The sequence below is a fragment of the Callorhinchus milii genome, unplaced genomic scaffold (genome assembly GCF_018977255.1).
Source record: "Callorhinchus milii isolate IMCB2004 unplaced genomic scaffold, IMCB_Cmil_1.0 Scaffold12, whole genome shotgun sequence".
Classification (NCBI taxonomy): domain Eukaryota; kingdom Metazoa; phylum Chordata; class Chondrichthyes; order Chimaeriformes; family Callorhinchidae; genus Callorhinchus; species Callorhinchus milii.
In genome coordinates this window covers 11,847,156-11,865,621 of record NW_024704753.1, presented here as the reverse complement: position 1 = coordinate 11,865,621, position 18,466 = coordinate 11,847,156, and the positions used below count along the sequence as shown (strand labels likewise).

Genomic DNA, 18,466 nt, shown 5'->3' with positions numbered 1-18,466 from the left:
CATTCCATCTCCTGACCATATCTGGATAAGCAGAAGATTGTTGATCATTTTTAAAAAGCTTTGACTGCCTCAATTATTCAATTCAATAAAAATTTAACAAGACAGATTATATAACAGATTTAATAAGACGATCAAGCAAAGTAACATTCCCCAAAGAAGGAGCTTTGATCAGCCCCTGAATCATGGCTGACAGCAGTTTAAATATACACGCACACACTGCTCATTTTCCGGTGAAAAACAGAAATCAATATTGCCAGAGACGCCTCAAGGTAAATGGCCCAGCGCACAGAAACCTTATCCAGGTCACAAGCAGCAAGCCATCTGAAGAGTGTTCACAAATGGGTTTTAAAAAGCCTCAACTTTCTTGCTGTGATTAAGACCGATCGTCAACAGCACATTAATGTTGCAAAATTTTACCTTCTGGGTACATTAATAATCTAGAATTTTAAAGAAACATGAGGCTGAAAGAGATCACTTTGAGACCTTAGATCAAAAAAACTAACACAGTATAAAGCGAGGATTAGGGTTAAAAATATTACTAGCCGAATCCCCAAGGTTGAGCCATATTACCCACATTTGCTATGGCAGTTTATCATATCACCGAAATTCTAAAAGTGCTTCACACAATTTCCTAACGTGTGATGACTGCGTTTTGTAGGTAGCTAATTTGCTTACAGCAACATCCCACAAAGAGCCAGAATCAATTGTACCCAGAAGATGGTTGACCATGACAGCATGGAGAGAAGATCATAAAGCTCATAGAGAGAACTCTGTTTGAATAATGCCATGCCACCGACACTGCAGCACAACCCCAGCATTGCACTGTAGTGTCAGCTTAGACTATACAACTTTAAGGTGCTGATGTGGGGCTTCAGAGGGCAGAGCAGTGTATTTATGTGACTGGAGAAGACCAATAACAGTGCAATGTTGAACAGGCCTAAAGGTCGGTAACAGAACTGGAACTATAGTTATCCATCTCAGAGATGATAGAGTAATGAAGTCTAATCGTCTCGCACACAATCCCTCCAGAACTGTGCAGTTATAATCCACTCAAAGTTGTCAACAGAATCAATATCTGTTCCAGACTTGCCTCAAGTGTTACCTCTGAGCATCAAGCTTTACCTCCTCCCACACCTTGCACCTCAACAAAAAGCATCCAGGAAGCTTTAAACAGTGAATTGTGGCATTTTATTGTAAATTATGCTCCCGTGCCATCAGCAGTCAGGACAATTGTACCATAAGGAAAAAGACATCTTTTTTAATGAGTTCATTAACGCAGATTGTTGGTATTTGCAAGTACACAGAAACTCAACAGGAGCAGAATTACAATACATCCAAATTATTCCTAATAGAATAGCATTGCAGAACTGTAGGAACAGCATTTGGGGTACGATTCGAGAATACCAGGGAAGGGATATGGAACTAGTTTACCTCTTAAACAGCATTTCAGGCAAGTAAGAGGAACTCTAAATGTTAAGAAACAGTGTTCAGTGATTTCCCTGAAATCATACCACCCCTTCTATTGATAATCATCGTTTGTAAGAAGACAAAAGCTCAGAACTTTGGAACTAAGTTGAATTCAAAGTCAATTCACCAGCGAGATGTGAAACACTTTCGCAAGATTTTTCCTACACTGGGGGACGGATGAAAGTGAGAAAGGAAGCAGGTTGCATTCATTATATTTCAAACAACCAATTATAAAAGTAGCTGATTTCCAGGCTGACTGCAGAGTGATTATAATATGCTTGAAATTCAGTTTCAGACCCACTGTAAATCTCTGTTACAGCAGTGAGAACTTGGAGTTTAATTTACATGGCAATAAGCTACCAGTCTCTGCTGCAAAAACTGAGGTGCAACCTGCTGGGGTGACGGAAGCTATCTGCTCGCTTACATTTTTAGCAGCATGATCAACGTGTGAGAGGAGCTCGCTGAGCTCCGAATAAACAAACAGAAACACCATACTCAGTCACACTGGAAGTGATTGGAAATGATCTCAAACCGTTTTTGCCAAAGTCACCTCAGCATCGTAATACAAAGCACAACATTGAGGACTGAATGTTTTAGAGACAGGAAGAAATCGATGGGAGGCGAATGCTGACCTTGCACAATGCAGGCCAGCAGTCTATTGCAGTCCAGAGGAAGCCCTGCATGTATTCCATCTGCTGGTTTTGATAGTTAACCAATTAAAATAATTATGTGTTAATTATACAATGAAGAGAACCTATAATGCCCATCTACACATATGCACGAGTTTGCAATATGGCTCGTTTACAGCGGCATTTGCAGGACGCAAAGCGGTTTGCAGGATGCTGCTGACACAGATCAGCCACTAACACTTCAAAACAATTCAACGTGCTGGCTTCAAGATATGAGACTTCAATATTTGTATTCGTCGCGCTCGCTCCCGCGATTGTGATGAGGCAGATTTTTTTTTAAACAAACGAATCACACCAGTGTCAAACAGCTGGCAGCCCGTGGCTGTGCTGGTACAAGTGGGAGGAGCCGAAGAACTCAGGCCACGTTTACCTTTAACCATGAACACAAGGCTCACTGTGAAGCCACTGAATACAAGTCCAGGGCTCAGCCCCTCCAGCTGTCTCACTACATCACGCAATCAATGATTCTGCATTCACATTGGGGAGTGGGTCCAAAGTACAATTAGCAATTTATCAATTAAATCAATAAAACAGCACGTTCAAATAAAGCGATTTATGGGGTCAGGGCTGTAAATCAAGCAACGGAGAGGACAAGGGGGGGGAGAGAGGTGTGGGTTTGAGGCAGGAAAGAAAGAGGGAGGGAGACAGAGAGTTGTAGTTCTGAAGGTTAGAGACGTAGGAACTAAAGGGGTGGTCACCAGTCGTGGTGTGGAGGGGGAAGGGGATGTGCAGAGAGTCTGAGTTAGCTGAGCAGAAAGGGGTAACGGGAGGAGTGAGGTAGGAGATGAGATGGCAGAGTTCAGAGGTGCCAGGAAGTGGATAGATTTCTAGGTGCGACAGATTCTGGTGAAGCCCAGAGTAATAACAAACAGTCCAAAGGATCCTCGCAGCTCTGAGACGCCATCCGGCGTGTAGGCGTATATAAATCCAAGTAGTAGTAGTTGTTGTAGTAGTAGTTCACAAACTATGGGCTGCAGTCCATCAGTGGTGAGGGAGTGAGGACAGAGGTAGGGCATTAACGGGTATAAAAAATCACTTTGCTATTTAACTCCACCTGAGTAGAATTACTGATAACAAAACCAAATTCATATATTAAGGCAATGGAACTGAGGGAGGGGATTAAAAGGGTTGGAGGCTTATGTGGAGTATAAATAATGGCAGACTAGCTGGGACAAATGGCCTGTTTCGGTGTGGTACAATCTATGTGGTAAAATGTGGTGGCTAATCTATGTGCTAGACGAGAAGACCTTATTCTGAAAGCTGACTGCAGTGAGGAGGTTACGAGCATTAAACCGCATGTCCCCTAGAGAAAGAAAGACCATATTTACCAAAATGCCGAGGTTTCCCATGGATTGGAAGATCACAAATGTCACACCACTATTTAAAAAAGGTGGAAAGGAAAAGATGGGGAACTGTAGGCCAGTTAGTCTCACATCAGTGATAGGAAAAATTTTAGAATCATTGATTAAGGATGTGGTAGTGGTATTTAGGGGAGTACAATATAATTAGGCCAAGTCAACATGGCTTTACAAAAGGGAAGTCATGTTTGACAAATCTCATGAGTTTTTTGAGGATATTTCCAGTAAACTAGATAAGGGTGAATCAGTGGATGTGGTCCATTTGGACTTCCAGAAGCCATTTGATAAGGTGCCGCATAAAAGGTTAGCCCGCTCCTACATGTCATGTTCCCAATGTTATCACTACACTACACTGGATGGTACCAATCAGAGATCATGCAGCGTGGTGTGGGGGTGAGAGGGGGACTGACGCCAAATCATGGTCACTTGCTCACTGACTGATGACTGATCACTGAGAGGTTCTTGTGTACAGGTGGAGAGACTAGTTTTTTGCCACAACTTGGTATGTACAGACTTCAAACTGAAGGTGATAGAACTGCTCACAGCTAATGCAATCTCTTTAAAAGGGCAACTCAATCCCACGCTAAAACATTTAAACAGACAATCTGCAAACCGTTAGCAAAGGTTTTTGAGGGGGAACAGGGAGGGCATTTTACAAGATGGGATTGTCATCTCACGTTGAGTGACATTGTTTCGGATATTATGAGCAGATTGGCCCATAAGTGTCAGAGATGGTCCGATTTTTAAGGCACACTGTGAAGAGCAGAACACAGTCACAGTCTAACATGTTTAACCCACTTCAAAACTACAATTTGTCAGCTCATTCTTCATCTGTCTCCTCAAACCGTACCCTCAGAATCTCAGTGCAACTGTAAACATGTGACATTCTAAGAGTACAGTTACTGCACAACAACAATAAAGTGGCTTTCACATCGGGAGTACCTCCCAAGCGCTGGACAGTGAAGGGACGTACTCCCTTCAACACAACACAGCAACCCCCACACTTCAAGCCTTCAAAAAGTTACAATGAGTGGCATTGAGAGTTCTGATGAACAATTGATTTTTGTGCAGACCATTCACACAGGATCAGCTGAGCTCTACAGTCACAAACTTACAAGCCACGGGCAGAGCTCAGAGACACAGAATGAGCTGGCCGAGGTTCAGGTTTGCCACCATCATTGATGCACTCTAGCGTAAATCAAGCAGAGGATTAGAAAATGCTCTGCACCAACATTACAAAGACAAGTGAACTAAGCTTCAAGTGCATGCAAAACACCCGCTCACCAGTTGAATGGACACAAGCAGGAATAACTGCTAATTTAACTACAGCACTGAGAGATTTGTACAATGTGTTTCCATTGAAATGCCAAGTCCAACAGACGGGAAGCCCAGCAAGTTTGTATATTGACTTTTCACCTGGTGTAGTTGGGCTTGATAATGCAATGCTTTAGGATGCACTGGACAGTAGAACAAGAAAGCACAGCTTTAGAGTTGCAAAGGGCAATTTCAGGGCAGATACCAGGATACTACTTCACTTTGTCAATGCCTGGAATTGGTTGCCAGGAGGGTAGGTTTAAAAGCAGCTTGATGCTGATGGTGAGTGGGGGGGCGGTAGGGTGTGTGCTCTGGAGGGATGAGATCAGATGGGCCAAAGGGCCTTTTTCCAAAAACAACAAAAACATTCTTAATACTTTTTCCATTCTTTTTGGGATTGTATTGCCATGAACACAGTGGTAAAATTAATTAAACTTGATCTTAAAACACAGCATGCAAATAATAAATGAGAGGATTAACCCAGCTGACAAAGCACCTGATCTGTAAGGCTGCAATCTGTAGCTGACTCAAGAGGTTGACTTTAGGAAAAGCTACATCCACCATTAACACGGTCAGGGACTCCGGCCTGGACCACCTCCTATATATTCTGTGAAGCGTTTTGAGACTTCTCAACGATGTGATAAGGGGTTATATCAAATGCGAGCATTATTAATATTATCACACAAAGGGATAAACATAGAGCATATCCTATCCAAGTTGTTAAGGTGTGCAGCATTTGGAGATTTCAGTACAAGTGCAACATTGAATGGGGGATTCCAATCGCTTTTATTATCTGCAGGATCTCAGAAGTTAGACAAAGTTCAAGGAGATGATAATGAAATCACTGCACTCAAAAGATATAAGTAGTTTGGCACTGATAAGCAGTAGTGATATGCCTCTGTTATTAGATGCTCTCCTGTGGCGATCTTACCTAGGATCATGTCGTAGCACGGCATCTGATGGGAGCGTTACCTAACTGATCTGTATTTCAGTATCTAATTCAGCCCATTAGTGAACAGCACGCAGTCTAGCACCACAGCACTTCTGCTGAGATAAGCTAGCCTGTGGGGTAGGTGAAGCGAGCAATTATCACCCAGGACCGGATACAAGGACAAGTTTCTGAATGGTCAGAGTGTGACTTGGCTCTGGTCACCAGATATCACCTTTCAGTTAACGCCTTTGGTCATTAACCTTACTATTATGGCTGGATTCCCAGGCTGGGAGAAAACCTTTGGCAAGTTTCCTTACACCTCTGTTTACCTTAGCAGTAAGTAGGAACCCAGTTACTAGTCAATGATGGATCACTTTCTGGAGGTAATAATCCTCAAAAAAAATTGGTTTCTCAATCCACGGCTGTTTGTGGGACACTGCTATGTGCAATTGGCTGCCGCGTTTTGCCAACAAAATACAGTCACTCCACTTTACAATACATTGCAAGCAAGATGATCTGGGTTTGATTCCTGGCAGGGCGTAACATTGAACATGTTTCCTGACTTCCCACTCCTCTGTTTATCTAGCAGTAAGAAGGAACCTGGTTATTAGTCGATTGGCGGATCGCTTTTTGGGGGGTAATAACTTGGTAAAAAAAAATTGGTCACTCAATCTACGACTGCTTGTGGGACACTGCTGTGCGCACATGGCTGCTGCGTTTCGCCCACAAAAATATACAGTCAATTCACTGTACAGTATATTCTGTGAAGCGCTTTAGACATCTCAAAACATAAGACACTATATCAAATGCAAGCATTATTATTAAATTATTCTGTGAAGTTCTTTGCGACATCTTGACGACGTGATAAGGCGCTATATCAAAAGCAAGGATTATAATTATCCTGCACATCTTCCAACCTTACACTCATCAACACTAAAATATTCAGTGCTATAAAATGTTTGTAAAAGGGCGCTTAGTAAAAGCAAGTTATTCTCCTTACTTAATAAGGTTAAACTTAAAACCAACTGTCAGCACGGAGTCAAGAGAAATGTTGTTTGTGACGTGATAAAGGTCACCAGTAATGATTATCATACATCACTTTCTCACTGAGATTTCAATCTGACACTTGGTGTAAAAGGTGTTGACCAGTAGCAGAAAAAGTGCACATGTGGGAAGTCTGTTGAGGAGCATTTTAAGTGCATGCTTTGTGTTGCTCTGCTGAACTCTTCTTCTTGTGCAAACACCCAATATCTCACCGACACTACTGCCAAAGCCCTCATCCATGCCTTGTTCCACCCTCCCCAAACTCCAGACAAGGCTACCTTTTCTCCCACTCGATCCCTACCCAGCTCCACTGGCTCCCATTCCCAAGCATAAGATCTTCACCTTAAGATCTTCATCTTCAAATACCACCACCCAGCTCTAAAAGGTGCCATGACCATACTCCCATTACTGCTCCCTTTGTTAAGCTAACTTTGGCTTATTTTATACCCCCTTTGGCGGCGAGCTTTCAGCTACTTTGTCCTCATTCTCTCCAACCCTTTCAAAATCCAGCTCAAGACCCTTATTTTTGAAGCTACTTTCAGTCAGCCTCCCCCTACCCCTCTCGGCTCAGGGTCTCAAGAGACTGTCCATACAAGAAAAGTGCTATGGAAGCATGAACATTTATTGCCACTGCTCACTGCCCCCTTTTATCGCCACTGTTGTCATCCCGTCTGCACACATTGCTCCACAGAAACCTGATGAACATTGTTATTTTTAAAACAACAAATCAAGATGGGAGTCTACAATTTGCTCCTGCACACTGTGTGGGAGGAAGTGAGAGTGGCTTTGGTGTAGCAAAACAGTCAGTACAGAGAAACACACAATAAACCAGGAGCTGAGTATAAACAGTCCAGCTTCAGATTGAGTAGTAACCATCCAGTCGCACTGCCTCATACTTCATTTTTCAACGTTAAACTAATACGAAAGAAAACGAAAAACAATGATTTCTAGTGCCTGAAAAGTTAGAATATCTCAAAATGCTTTCCAATAATTACTGTCAAGTGTACAATGATATCTTTTAGACAATGCGGCAGCCATTTTGTGCAGAGTACCATTAGGTAGTGATTTGTAAACCAAATCTGGGGACGCACAAAAAAATTTAACTCACCACAATTCCTGGAGAAGCTGGTTGGATTAATGGCTGTATTTCTCTGAAGAGTGCATCTGTTTTAGATTGTTAGGGTTATAGCTGTTTATTGCTGAACTCAAGACGGGGAAAATTTGGCCTCAGGGACTCAGTACGTCACCCAGGGACAGTCCAGGCTGGCACTGCTTCATAGTGCTGGGGGGTGCGCTGCATTGTTAGAAGTGACATCTTTCGGATGAGACGTTAAAAGGTCCTCGAGGCCTGCTCAGGTGGACAACTTGCCTGACGAGGATGATGATTTTTTAAGGAGGGGAGTTGGCGAGCGGACAGGGGTGGAGTGGGTCTGGGAGGAGAAGGCCGGGCTGGTGTGTCTGTGTAGTGCGTGGGTGTGGTGTGTGGGGTGCGTGGAGTCCTGTAGCGTAGTGGTTAGACCACTAGCCTCGCAAGCAAGAGGACCCGGGGTCCATTCCCAGGCAGGGCAAAACCATAGGTAAATTTCCTTACTCCGCACAAATGCCTATTTACCTAGTAGCAAGTAGGTACCTAGTTGTTAGTCGATTGGCGGATTGCTTTTCTGGGGGTAATGTCTTCAAAAATAAATAAATAAAGTGGTCACTCAATTCACGACTGTTTGTGGGACACTGCTGTGAGCAATTGGCTGCTGAGTTTCGCCCACAAAATACTCAAGTCACTATGCTTTACAGTGTATTCTGCGAAGCTCTTCAAGACACCCTGAAGATGTGATAAGGCACTGTATCAAATGCAAGGATTATTATTGCTATTATTGAAGATCCAATGGCATTTTTCAAAATGGGGTTTCTCCTTGTGTTCTGGCCAACAATCCCCAGATAAAATTAGTCATTCAATGGCTGTTTGTGGGACATTGCTGTGCGCAAATTGGCTGTTGTGTTCACCTACAAACACACAGTCACTACACTTCACAGTAAAATCAGATAATTAGTAAAATCGCTCTACATCAATTGAGAGGATTATCATCTTTAATATCTGCCTGAATCAAAAGTGAGTCCTATTTAATTTTATTGTCTCATCTGTAGGAGGGCATCTTCGACAATGTAATATCCCAACCCAGGTCTTCAAGCCCGGAGGCAAGATTGCTAGCAAGTGAGCCACTCTGACACCTGGCGCAGTCTCCCATTGCTGTATCAGGTTGTTAAGAGTATCCAATCCATCTGAATTGCCACACTCTAAAGTTCATTTGCTGTTAGTCAGAAGGTTGCCATCGTTGTCAGTGGATTGCTGACTCACTTCTTCATTGACACGATCAATTGCCAATTAAAACATCTCGGCAGCACTTAAATGTCCCCTCTCTGAGATGATCACTTTTGGCTCCTGCGTATTCACTAAGCAATTTGCCTCTTCAACCAATCCTGGAAATCAATGCCTTATTCAATGCAAAGATAGCTGGGTTTTCCACTTGTGTATGTGACCAATCACAAGTGGAATGTACTCTCCCAGAGAACTCACCGCGTCACCACACCAGCAACAATGGTCCATTGTAAGAACCCCCCCTCCCCCCATCACTTACAAAGAGACACTGTAATTAATGTACAAGGCTGAATCTGCCTTAGAAACAATTTATTGAAGTGTTTTTTATATATGTGTGTGTATATATATATATATATACACACACTCACACACAGAGGGTAAGAAGGATAATAATGGATAGAGAAAAGGATGGGAAATAAAAATCCCCACATTTGATATAGTTGCTTTCACTTCAGGGCAGCATCTTAAAGTGCTTCCGAATTACTGTAAAGTATATTTTGTAGGTGAGTGCAGCAGCCCAATTTGTACACAGCAGTGTAGCACAAACATCCATGGAGTGAGAGGTCAATTTTATTTGGGGGACTGTTGGCCATAACACCGGGAGGGATAAATACCCTTCTCTTTTCGAATGGTGGCATGGGATCTTCAACATCCACCTGAACAGACAGACGGGACCTCGGTTTAATCCGTCTCATCTGAAGGACGGCCCCTCCGACAATGCAGCGCTTCCCCACAGTGCTGCACTGGAGATTCAGCCACAAGGAGAAGGCACATGGCAGGGAGAGGCTATGAGTCAGAGTGACACGGGGATAGGGCACGAGGCGGGGAGTTCGATACCATGAAGCTGATGCTGCAGCTGGTGACTGCAGTAATTAAATGAAAAGGAAATAAGCCGACTTCTATTTGTCAGCACAAGCAGGTCACAATTCCTGCTTGCAGCTGGAAATTCAAAACAAATCAATGCATTTTTCATTCCTCAGGGGTTTATACCCCTACTTTCCACAATGGTTCTTTGAAAGCCCCTGCATGAACATGTCCGTTATGCTGAATTAATTTCTAGGAATTCAGTGGTGGAGAGGAGCCATAGAAAGCCTCTCAGTCTGTGCTGGAATAACGCTGCATTTAAGGTGAAGATGTGAACACACGCACCAGCTGGGAAATTACATTTTCCAGTATTTCTGAATTACACATTACAGAGCGATTTGGAAGCATGGCGGGCAGAGAGGGGAAAACGAGGGAAGGAGAGAGATGGAAAGATGAGAAAAAAGAAAATACCAATTGCAGTTTGATCACTTCCGTTGAAATCAATCAATGTTTCTCAGCCCAAACTGAGTTGGTCGCACTTTCACCTCCGAGTCAGTTTAACCCTCATATTGAGACTTTTAATCTGGAGGATTTGTTGTTCGGGAAAATCTCCGTTCTCTTTTTGGATAGTGTCGCGGGATATTTAAGGTCCACCTGAACAGGCAAATAAGACCTCATCCGAATGGCAAGTCCAACAAGGCAGCACACCCCCAGCACTGCACTGGAGAGGTCACCCTAGACATGGGGTTTGAACCTATAACCTTATGATTCGAGAGATGAGAGTGCTACCGACTGAGACTCTGTCACCATCCACGCTGTAACTCAACCCATCCTGCCCCAGCTTCATCAAGCATGAGATATTCACATGACAACATTTTACACTTTGAAAATGCCATTCATGTTGCAAGAACATCTCAAAGAGCTTTATCGACCCTCAGCAGGATCCTGAGCTGGGAGGGAAGGGAGGTGTTGAAATGTAAAGAGAAGTACATCTTCAGGTGGGATTTGAAAGGCAGTAAGGTGTAGAGTTCCAGAGGGGCTGGAGGCTCACCCGGCAATAGTGGGACGGAGAGAGCCAAGTTTAACAGAGCAGAGGGAGTGGCCAGAGGCAGTTGAAGGCGCTGGAGGCATTGAGGTCCTCAACTTGAATCCTCCAGGGTGGAGAGGGGGAGATAGGGAGCCAATAGAGATTTCTCACAGAAGCAAGAAAATTGAATATCCCCATGAAGTGCATTGAGATGTTCTACATTGAAAGGATGTAAATAATCACATGCTGTTCAGCTGCCTGGGGTACCCTCGCATTGGGCAGACGTGCACCACGGAAACATGGGTCAGGAAGGTCAATGCTGGTCTGAGGGAGAGGAAATGAGCCAACTCAGCAAAGCTGGCCAGCATAGGTGTTATTAATGGACTTCACCCTTACAGGCCAGGGAATGAACACCTCTGAAAGGAAATGGTAACAAAGAGTCCTGATTGAAAGGAAGATTGGCTTGTTTCCTTCTCACAATTTCTCTCAATTTTAAACTTTTTCTTTTATATATGGAATGCGTGTGCAGGAAATTATTTGGAGTCCTGTAGTATATTGGTTAGCACGCTTGCCTTGGAAGCGAGAGGACCCAGGTTTGATTCCCTGGCGAGGTGGAGGCCGAAACATTAGATAAGTTTCCTTACTCCATATGCCTCTTTACCTAGCAGTAAGAACCCAGTTGGATGATTGGCGGATCGTTTTCTGGGGGTTATAATCCCTCAAAAAAAATTTGGTAAACTCAAAACACGATCATTTGTATGACACTACTGTGCGCAATTAGCTGCTACATTTCGCCCACCAAATACAGTCAACCACTTTACAGTATATTGTGTGAATCGCTTTGAGACGTATCAATAACGTGATAAGGCACTATATCAACAAATTACATTTGTATAGCACCTTTCACGTCAGGGAGGATGTCCCAAGTCACTGATGTGAATATCAAATGTAAGGATTGTTATTATCATCAGGGCTCTGATTTAAAGGAGTTAAGAGTAGGACAGTGATTATAATGATTCAAAAATATGATCATAAACCACAGAGGTATTCAGTATTACTGTCCATCAGAGATCAATCAGCTTCCATTAACCACAACCAGAGATGGATGGGTCTTCTCTTCCCCATCACCGCTGATATAAAAACTTTTTAAACAAGAATTAATGAAGTGCCATAAAACTAATAACTGCAAGACTCCAAAATCATTTAAGCAAAGACAGCCTTCAAGCAGCGTTTGGCTGACGAGATAGTAGCTGAGATGTCCTACATTTGACCTCAGATTTTTCAAGCAAAGAACAATTGCCAGTGTCATGCTGAATCCATATTTTGGCTCTTTTTACACTGGTTTAATTTATTCTAATACTGCAATTTGCGTGAGGTTATGAGTACAACAGACCACTTCTGAACTTTGGAAATCAATCTGATGTTAATCATCGAAATTAAAGGCTTCTGAAAGCACCATCACACTTTGAGAAGGAATATAAAATGATTGAACATGCTTCATTGATAATTTATAGCAGACTGTTAACATTATCCAAACTTAAGGCACTGATTTCAACATATTTTCAATCAAAAAATATTCCCTCATATACACACACACCCTCCTGAGGAAGGTGATAATAATGTACATATGTGCCGTGGATTATTGCAGCATTCTGTATCTAATTGTCAGTCTTGAGAGAAGACATCTCAGAGGGGACCTCACAACAGAGGTGTATAACATTTTAAACGGGTTTGAAAAAGTGAACTCATTACAATAGTACAATGTAGAACAAAAGTGTTGCAAAAGGGCAATTTTAGGAACGGGCACCAGGAAGCTAAAGTTTTTCTTTACTCAGAGGGTAACTAACAACTAGAACATGTTGCCAGGTAAGGTGGTTGAGACCAGGACTCTGAACTCTTTTTTTAAAAAAACAGCATGATACTGTGATGGTGGGGTTTTCTTGCAGGAGGAGATCAGAATGGTCAAAGTTCTTTTTACCCCAGACTTATCGTGTGAACATGTAAGATGCTGATTGCAACCTGCTAATGGTGAACAGAGAACTTTCGATTGAGTGGGAACTCTAAACATTTTTTATGGTTAAAGCACAGGAATGACAGCACGCCTCTCTCCCGCCCCCACATACATACACACAAAAATAACCTGGCTTCAATTCAAAGGGAATCCCTGAACCAGATGGAATATCTGATATATTCTGGCAGAAAATTCTTTCATTGAAAGGCAGTCTTCAGCCTCATTCTCCTGGATTTTTATCACCAAAACCATATTCCTCCCCAAGGTGCATCTGAATATTCAGGCTGATCTCAGTAATTGGGCAGTGAGCTCCAAGTCATGACTGCAATTCAATTGATGTCATTAGTTGAATGGTCCATTGAGAATGTCTGGGATTGAACACATCTGGCCACATCTGGCATGTACTGCAAATCTCTCGTCCTCCCTCATTATTCCTCTTCAGTGCTTCTCAGGACCCCTTCGGAGCAGCAAGGCACTGGATATTTCCCCCTGGCTCAGCCATAGCTAAACATGCACAAGACAAGTCTCTGCTGACAGTCTGCCTCCTAATGGTTTGTGGCTCCTGAAAATTATAGTCTGAGCAAATCATTATTTGTCCATTTAAAAGCTCCTTGATAGTTATTCAATCTGGGTGAGTCACTTTAAATCTCTTTCCTTGAGATGAGAGTGGAATAGAAAAAGTCCTAACCATAAATCTAGCGCTGCTGATAACCATGAAGAGATAAAGGATGCTTCATAGATGACCGCTATACATTAAAGATTAAAGAAACAATATTTTAGAACTTTAACACTCACTAGAGACATCGATTGCAACACATCTTGGCGACTGTAGTGGAGCTAGGCTATAATCAACAAAAACAAATGCTCTGGGTTCTGCTGCTTCACCAGCTCAGACAGGGCTGCTCAGCACTTTGCTGGTGACGTGTCTCCTTCTACATCTGAGAAAACCAGTCTTTTCTCTACTCACACATAACCCAAACTCGTACACTCTACCCAGACAATCGCCCCGTGCGCGTTTTCCATTCAGGACAGTCTCAGGAAGGTTCCATGGATCGTTTCGAGATGAGGGATAATGCGGAGTGGATGGAGCATTTCTGATCTCAATAGGAACAGCAAGTCAGAGATCATCCGCAATACAGTCAAAATCAATCTCACGTTAATACATAACTGGGAAAGCCTGTATGTAGTCAGTGTGGTCTGTAGTTATTTAATTGCACAAGTGAAACGACCAGTCAGAGTTTAAGAACATTCTCAGCATTCACAAACTATCTGAGCTCAAAACTTCAATAATCCCAATCCCGGGAGCTGTGGACAGACACGTTAGCGTTTCAGAAACACTTATAAAAACATAACAACCCAGCAATCCTGGATGATAAGGCTCCCATGTGCACAGAAGCCAATTACAATTGCTCTGCACACATATGTGGAAACAGAGTTCCCCGAATTTGGTTTCTGTAACTCACCATTACATTGCCTCTGGCTCTACTTACAATTATGGTCTTCCTCTACAGAACTCTTGCAATTCACTAACTTGAATCCTAACTTAACAAAATTTCAACCTTTAAGACAGCTGTAGTATTTAAATTCCCATATATAAAAAGCATGCGTATGGTATATTTAAGTTATTTGGTAAGCATTTCTGTATTTAAACTGATGTCCAAATTTAGATCCTCGCCCCAGCCCCCCTACATCTCTCAAGCTTTCACACTCTTATCTTCAATCATGTATCAGTCACCAGAAAGGGCTTTTGCTACCCACCTTGTGCAAATCCCACTAAAACTGCAACACCTTGCATTTATATAGCACCCTTCATGAGGGGAATAATAAGTCGTTGAGATGTCTCAAAGTGTTCCACAGAATATATAGTAAAATGGATTAACCGTGCATTTTGTGGGTGAAACGCGGCAGCCAGTTGCCCACAGCAGTGTCCCATAAACAGTCATAGAATGAATGACCACAGTTGTGTACCCAAGTTATTGTGACTCAGGTCTGCAGCTAACATGGAGAAGTTATGCCATCCTCAGTAACTAATGCACAGGACGTAACGCCCTCAATGAAAGATAATGCAATACATACACAATGCAGTACTTCCATACAATGTATAATTAGGGTCGGAAAGAGATGGAAAAAGAAAGTTGGACTCAAACAGGGAGCAAGGCTGCTCATTTTGAGAAATAAGTAATGCATGCGATTCAATGTGACACTGATGCTTTTGTGGCATCGGAGAGATCAGCTTTCTGGGGCTTCAAATTCTAAGCATAGACTGACTCCACCATAATGCCCTTCAGATACACATTGTCAACTTTCCTGCACATGTGCACGAATGCAGCATCTGGGAAATGTCAGCGGTAGCCATGTTTACAGGCAGGAAGTGACATCATTGGTGACTTTTCAAATAGAAAACCAGGTCCTGTGGTTTGTGATTATTTGGCTCCCATGGCCAGATGTGTTTTGCCACTTGTGTTAAGTCAAAATATCTCAATAAACAATTCACACATAATTACTGCCTTCTGGCGCTTGCCATTTTGCAGACAGCTAGGTCCCACAAACAGCAGTGAGATGAATCACCAATTAACCTGGTTTGCTGGCCAGAAGACTGGCAGAAACTAGCTTTTTAAAAAAATAGTTCACAGAATGATTAACATGGGGAAGTCTGTCCATCTGAGCAGGCAGATGTGAGCTCAGTTTAACATCTCATCGAAGGTCGGCCCCTTAGCAGAAGGAAAAGCCTCACCCCTAGTGGATACTGTCATCTCTGAGGAAAGCAAGCCCCAGGCACTAAGCTGCACAATACATGAGCTTGGTTAGAACAAAATACCCACTATAACATTTGGAATATTAGATGTAAATTTACAGGGGTCTTTAAAAGTACATTAAGTCCTGCATTCCTGATCAACAGCGGGTGTGTAAAACCAGGCCCTGCAGCGTCCCACATGGATCACTTAACTGAGAAGCATGTACTGAAAGGTTAGGACCACTCCTCACTGACAGGCAGAGAACGAGCATTCAACCCAGGTTCAACAAATGTCACAATTAAACTCAATGCCAACTAGCACGCAATAATAATGGGCTCTGAAAGTAAAATTGTAATGTAAAAGGTGTGGATAATCAGGGTCAATGACTTGCAAGCCATTTTATGATGCGTCAAGACTATATAATGGCAGAGATGCAGTTGGTTTCCCGCACTCAATTTCAAAACTAATCTGCGGAAACACTATTTCAGTGAGCGATTGGTAAATCTATGAAAAAGGCTCCCTAGGGAGACAGTGGTGGAAGTAGAAAGTGTTGATTAATTCAAATTAGATAGATTTCATTCAGAAAATAATATTTTGGGATACAGTATGAGTAATTTGAGAAATGACAATAAGTAAGTGGACTATGCTCTATTGTAGACTAATCCATATAGAATTAATTGCTGTCAACATCTCCATTATTGTAGCATGCAGCTACCAGGATAGTACAAAATGAACTAGATGGACCTTGGTCTTTTTTTGTCTAGCAATTCCTATGTTCCTCCTCCCTTCAGGCAGCTGCTGACAGGAAGCTGAAACATTGGTGCTTCCAGAATTGTTTCCAGTGGAGAGGCAAACGCGAGTAATAATCCTTGCATTTGATACAGCGCCTTATCAAGTCTTCGAAACATCTCAAAGCGCTTCACAGAATATACCGTAAAGTGAATTGATTGTATATTTTGTGGGCGAAACATGGCAGCCAATTGCGCACAGTAGTGTCCCACAAACACTTGTGGATTGAGTGACAATTTATTATTTCTTTTGAAGGAATTCTTACACATGAGAAAACATATAGTATGCTCTTGTAAGTAGTACCATGAGAAATGTATCAATGGGAACTCAGCCAGGAGTATTATTGATGAAAATTGAGCTTGAAGTCCATATCCTACAACAACAACAAGATTCCATTTATAAAGCGCCTTTCACGTCAGGAGGACGTCCCAAGGCGCTGCACAGTTGGGTCATGACCCGAGCAGGGGGGAAATGGTCAGGGTGAGGGGAGGGAGCGAGGAGGGGGGAAATGGTCAGGGTGAGGGGAGGGATGGGAGGGAGCGAGAAGGGGGAAGAGAGTCGAGGGGGGAGCTGAAGGCTCGGTCAAAGAGAAATTTCCTATCCTAGAAAAATCCTATTTGTTCAGACAAGTACTGAAAATGATTCACTGGCACAATAAGCATTTCATTCATTTCAACAATCTTCAAAATAAGACTACCACCTGCATGTTGCTCAAGCCTCTCCATCAGATGAACAGCTACAAAGAACATGTCAAAGGTGCCAGTCAGACCAAGCTGTGTGTAATCAAAGCTGGCATCCATAATATTAATAATTCTGGCACCTGATATAGCGTTTTATCACATCTAAGTGACGTCTTAAAGTGCTTTACAGAATAATAATAAAATAATCCTTGCATTTGATACAGCGTTTTTCATGTCTTCTAGATGTCTCAAAGCTCTTCACAGAATAGACTGTAAAGTGAATTGACTGTATATCTGTGGGCGAAACAAAGCAGCCAATTGCGCACAACAGTGTCCCACAAACAGTCGTGGATTGAAATGACCAATTTAAAGGAGCAGAGAGGAGGCCATACCAGAAAACTATTGCAGTGGGAAGAAAAAAACTAATTGGAAGAGCAACATTTTTAGATAAGAATAAAAAATCTGAATTTCTGACTGGGTAAAGAATAAGAGAGATTTACTGGAATATTTTAATGTTTTTCTGTTCTCATTTTCAACAGTGGAGCTTGCAATTCAATTTATTTTAAACACCTACCTTTTGAACAGACCTAATTAAGCTATTCACACATAATAATAATAATAATCCTTGCATTTGATATAGCGCTTTTCATGTCAGGAGGACATCCCAAAGCGCTTCACAGAACACACTGTAAAGTGAATTAACTGTATATTTGTGGGCGAACGCGGCAGCCAATTGCGCACAGCAATGTCCCACAAACAGTCGTAGATTGAAAATGACCAATTTATTATTGTTTTTGGTTTTGGAGGGATTATTAGGAGTGTGGAGTAAGGAAACTTGCCCAGGGTTTCGCCCCCTGCCTGGAATTGAACTCAGGTCTCTCACTTGCAAAGCGAGTGCTCTAACCACCGAGCTACAGGACTCCACATTTAATCTACCCATGTCCAGCAATCACTGGCAGCCTCTTTCATCTGGGGAGAGGGGAGAGACGAGCTTTGAATTCAGGGCTGTAACCCTCCCAATTAGAACCATACTTGGACAATATTAACTGTCCAATAATAAACTGCTTCCTCTTGTTGGCAGGGCAAATACATGATAGCCAGCAACAGATTTAAAAGGGAGTTATACTGACGGTGGTGAGTGTGCAACTGATGCCGGAAGTTGTGGCTCAAGCAAATCAAGTATTTCAGAGGAAACTTGATGCGAATGCGAGTAAGAGAGGGGATTTGGAAGGGTGGAGGTTTA

At 42.5% G+C, this 18,466-nt stretch overlaps 1 protein-coding gene across 1 annotated transcript in view; it reads right to left on the bottom strand.

Annotated features, from left to right (window-relative positions):
* The window catches only part of LOC103176615 (guanine nucleotide-binding protein G(i) subunit alpha-2), a 108,617-nt gene that overhangs the window by 52,266 nt on the left and 37,885 nt on the right, over window positions 1–18,466 (bottom strand). The window lies entirely within an intron of this gene.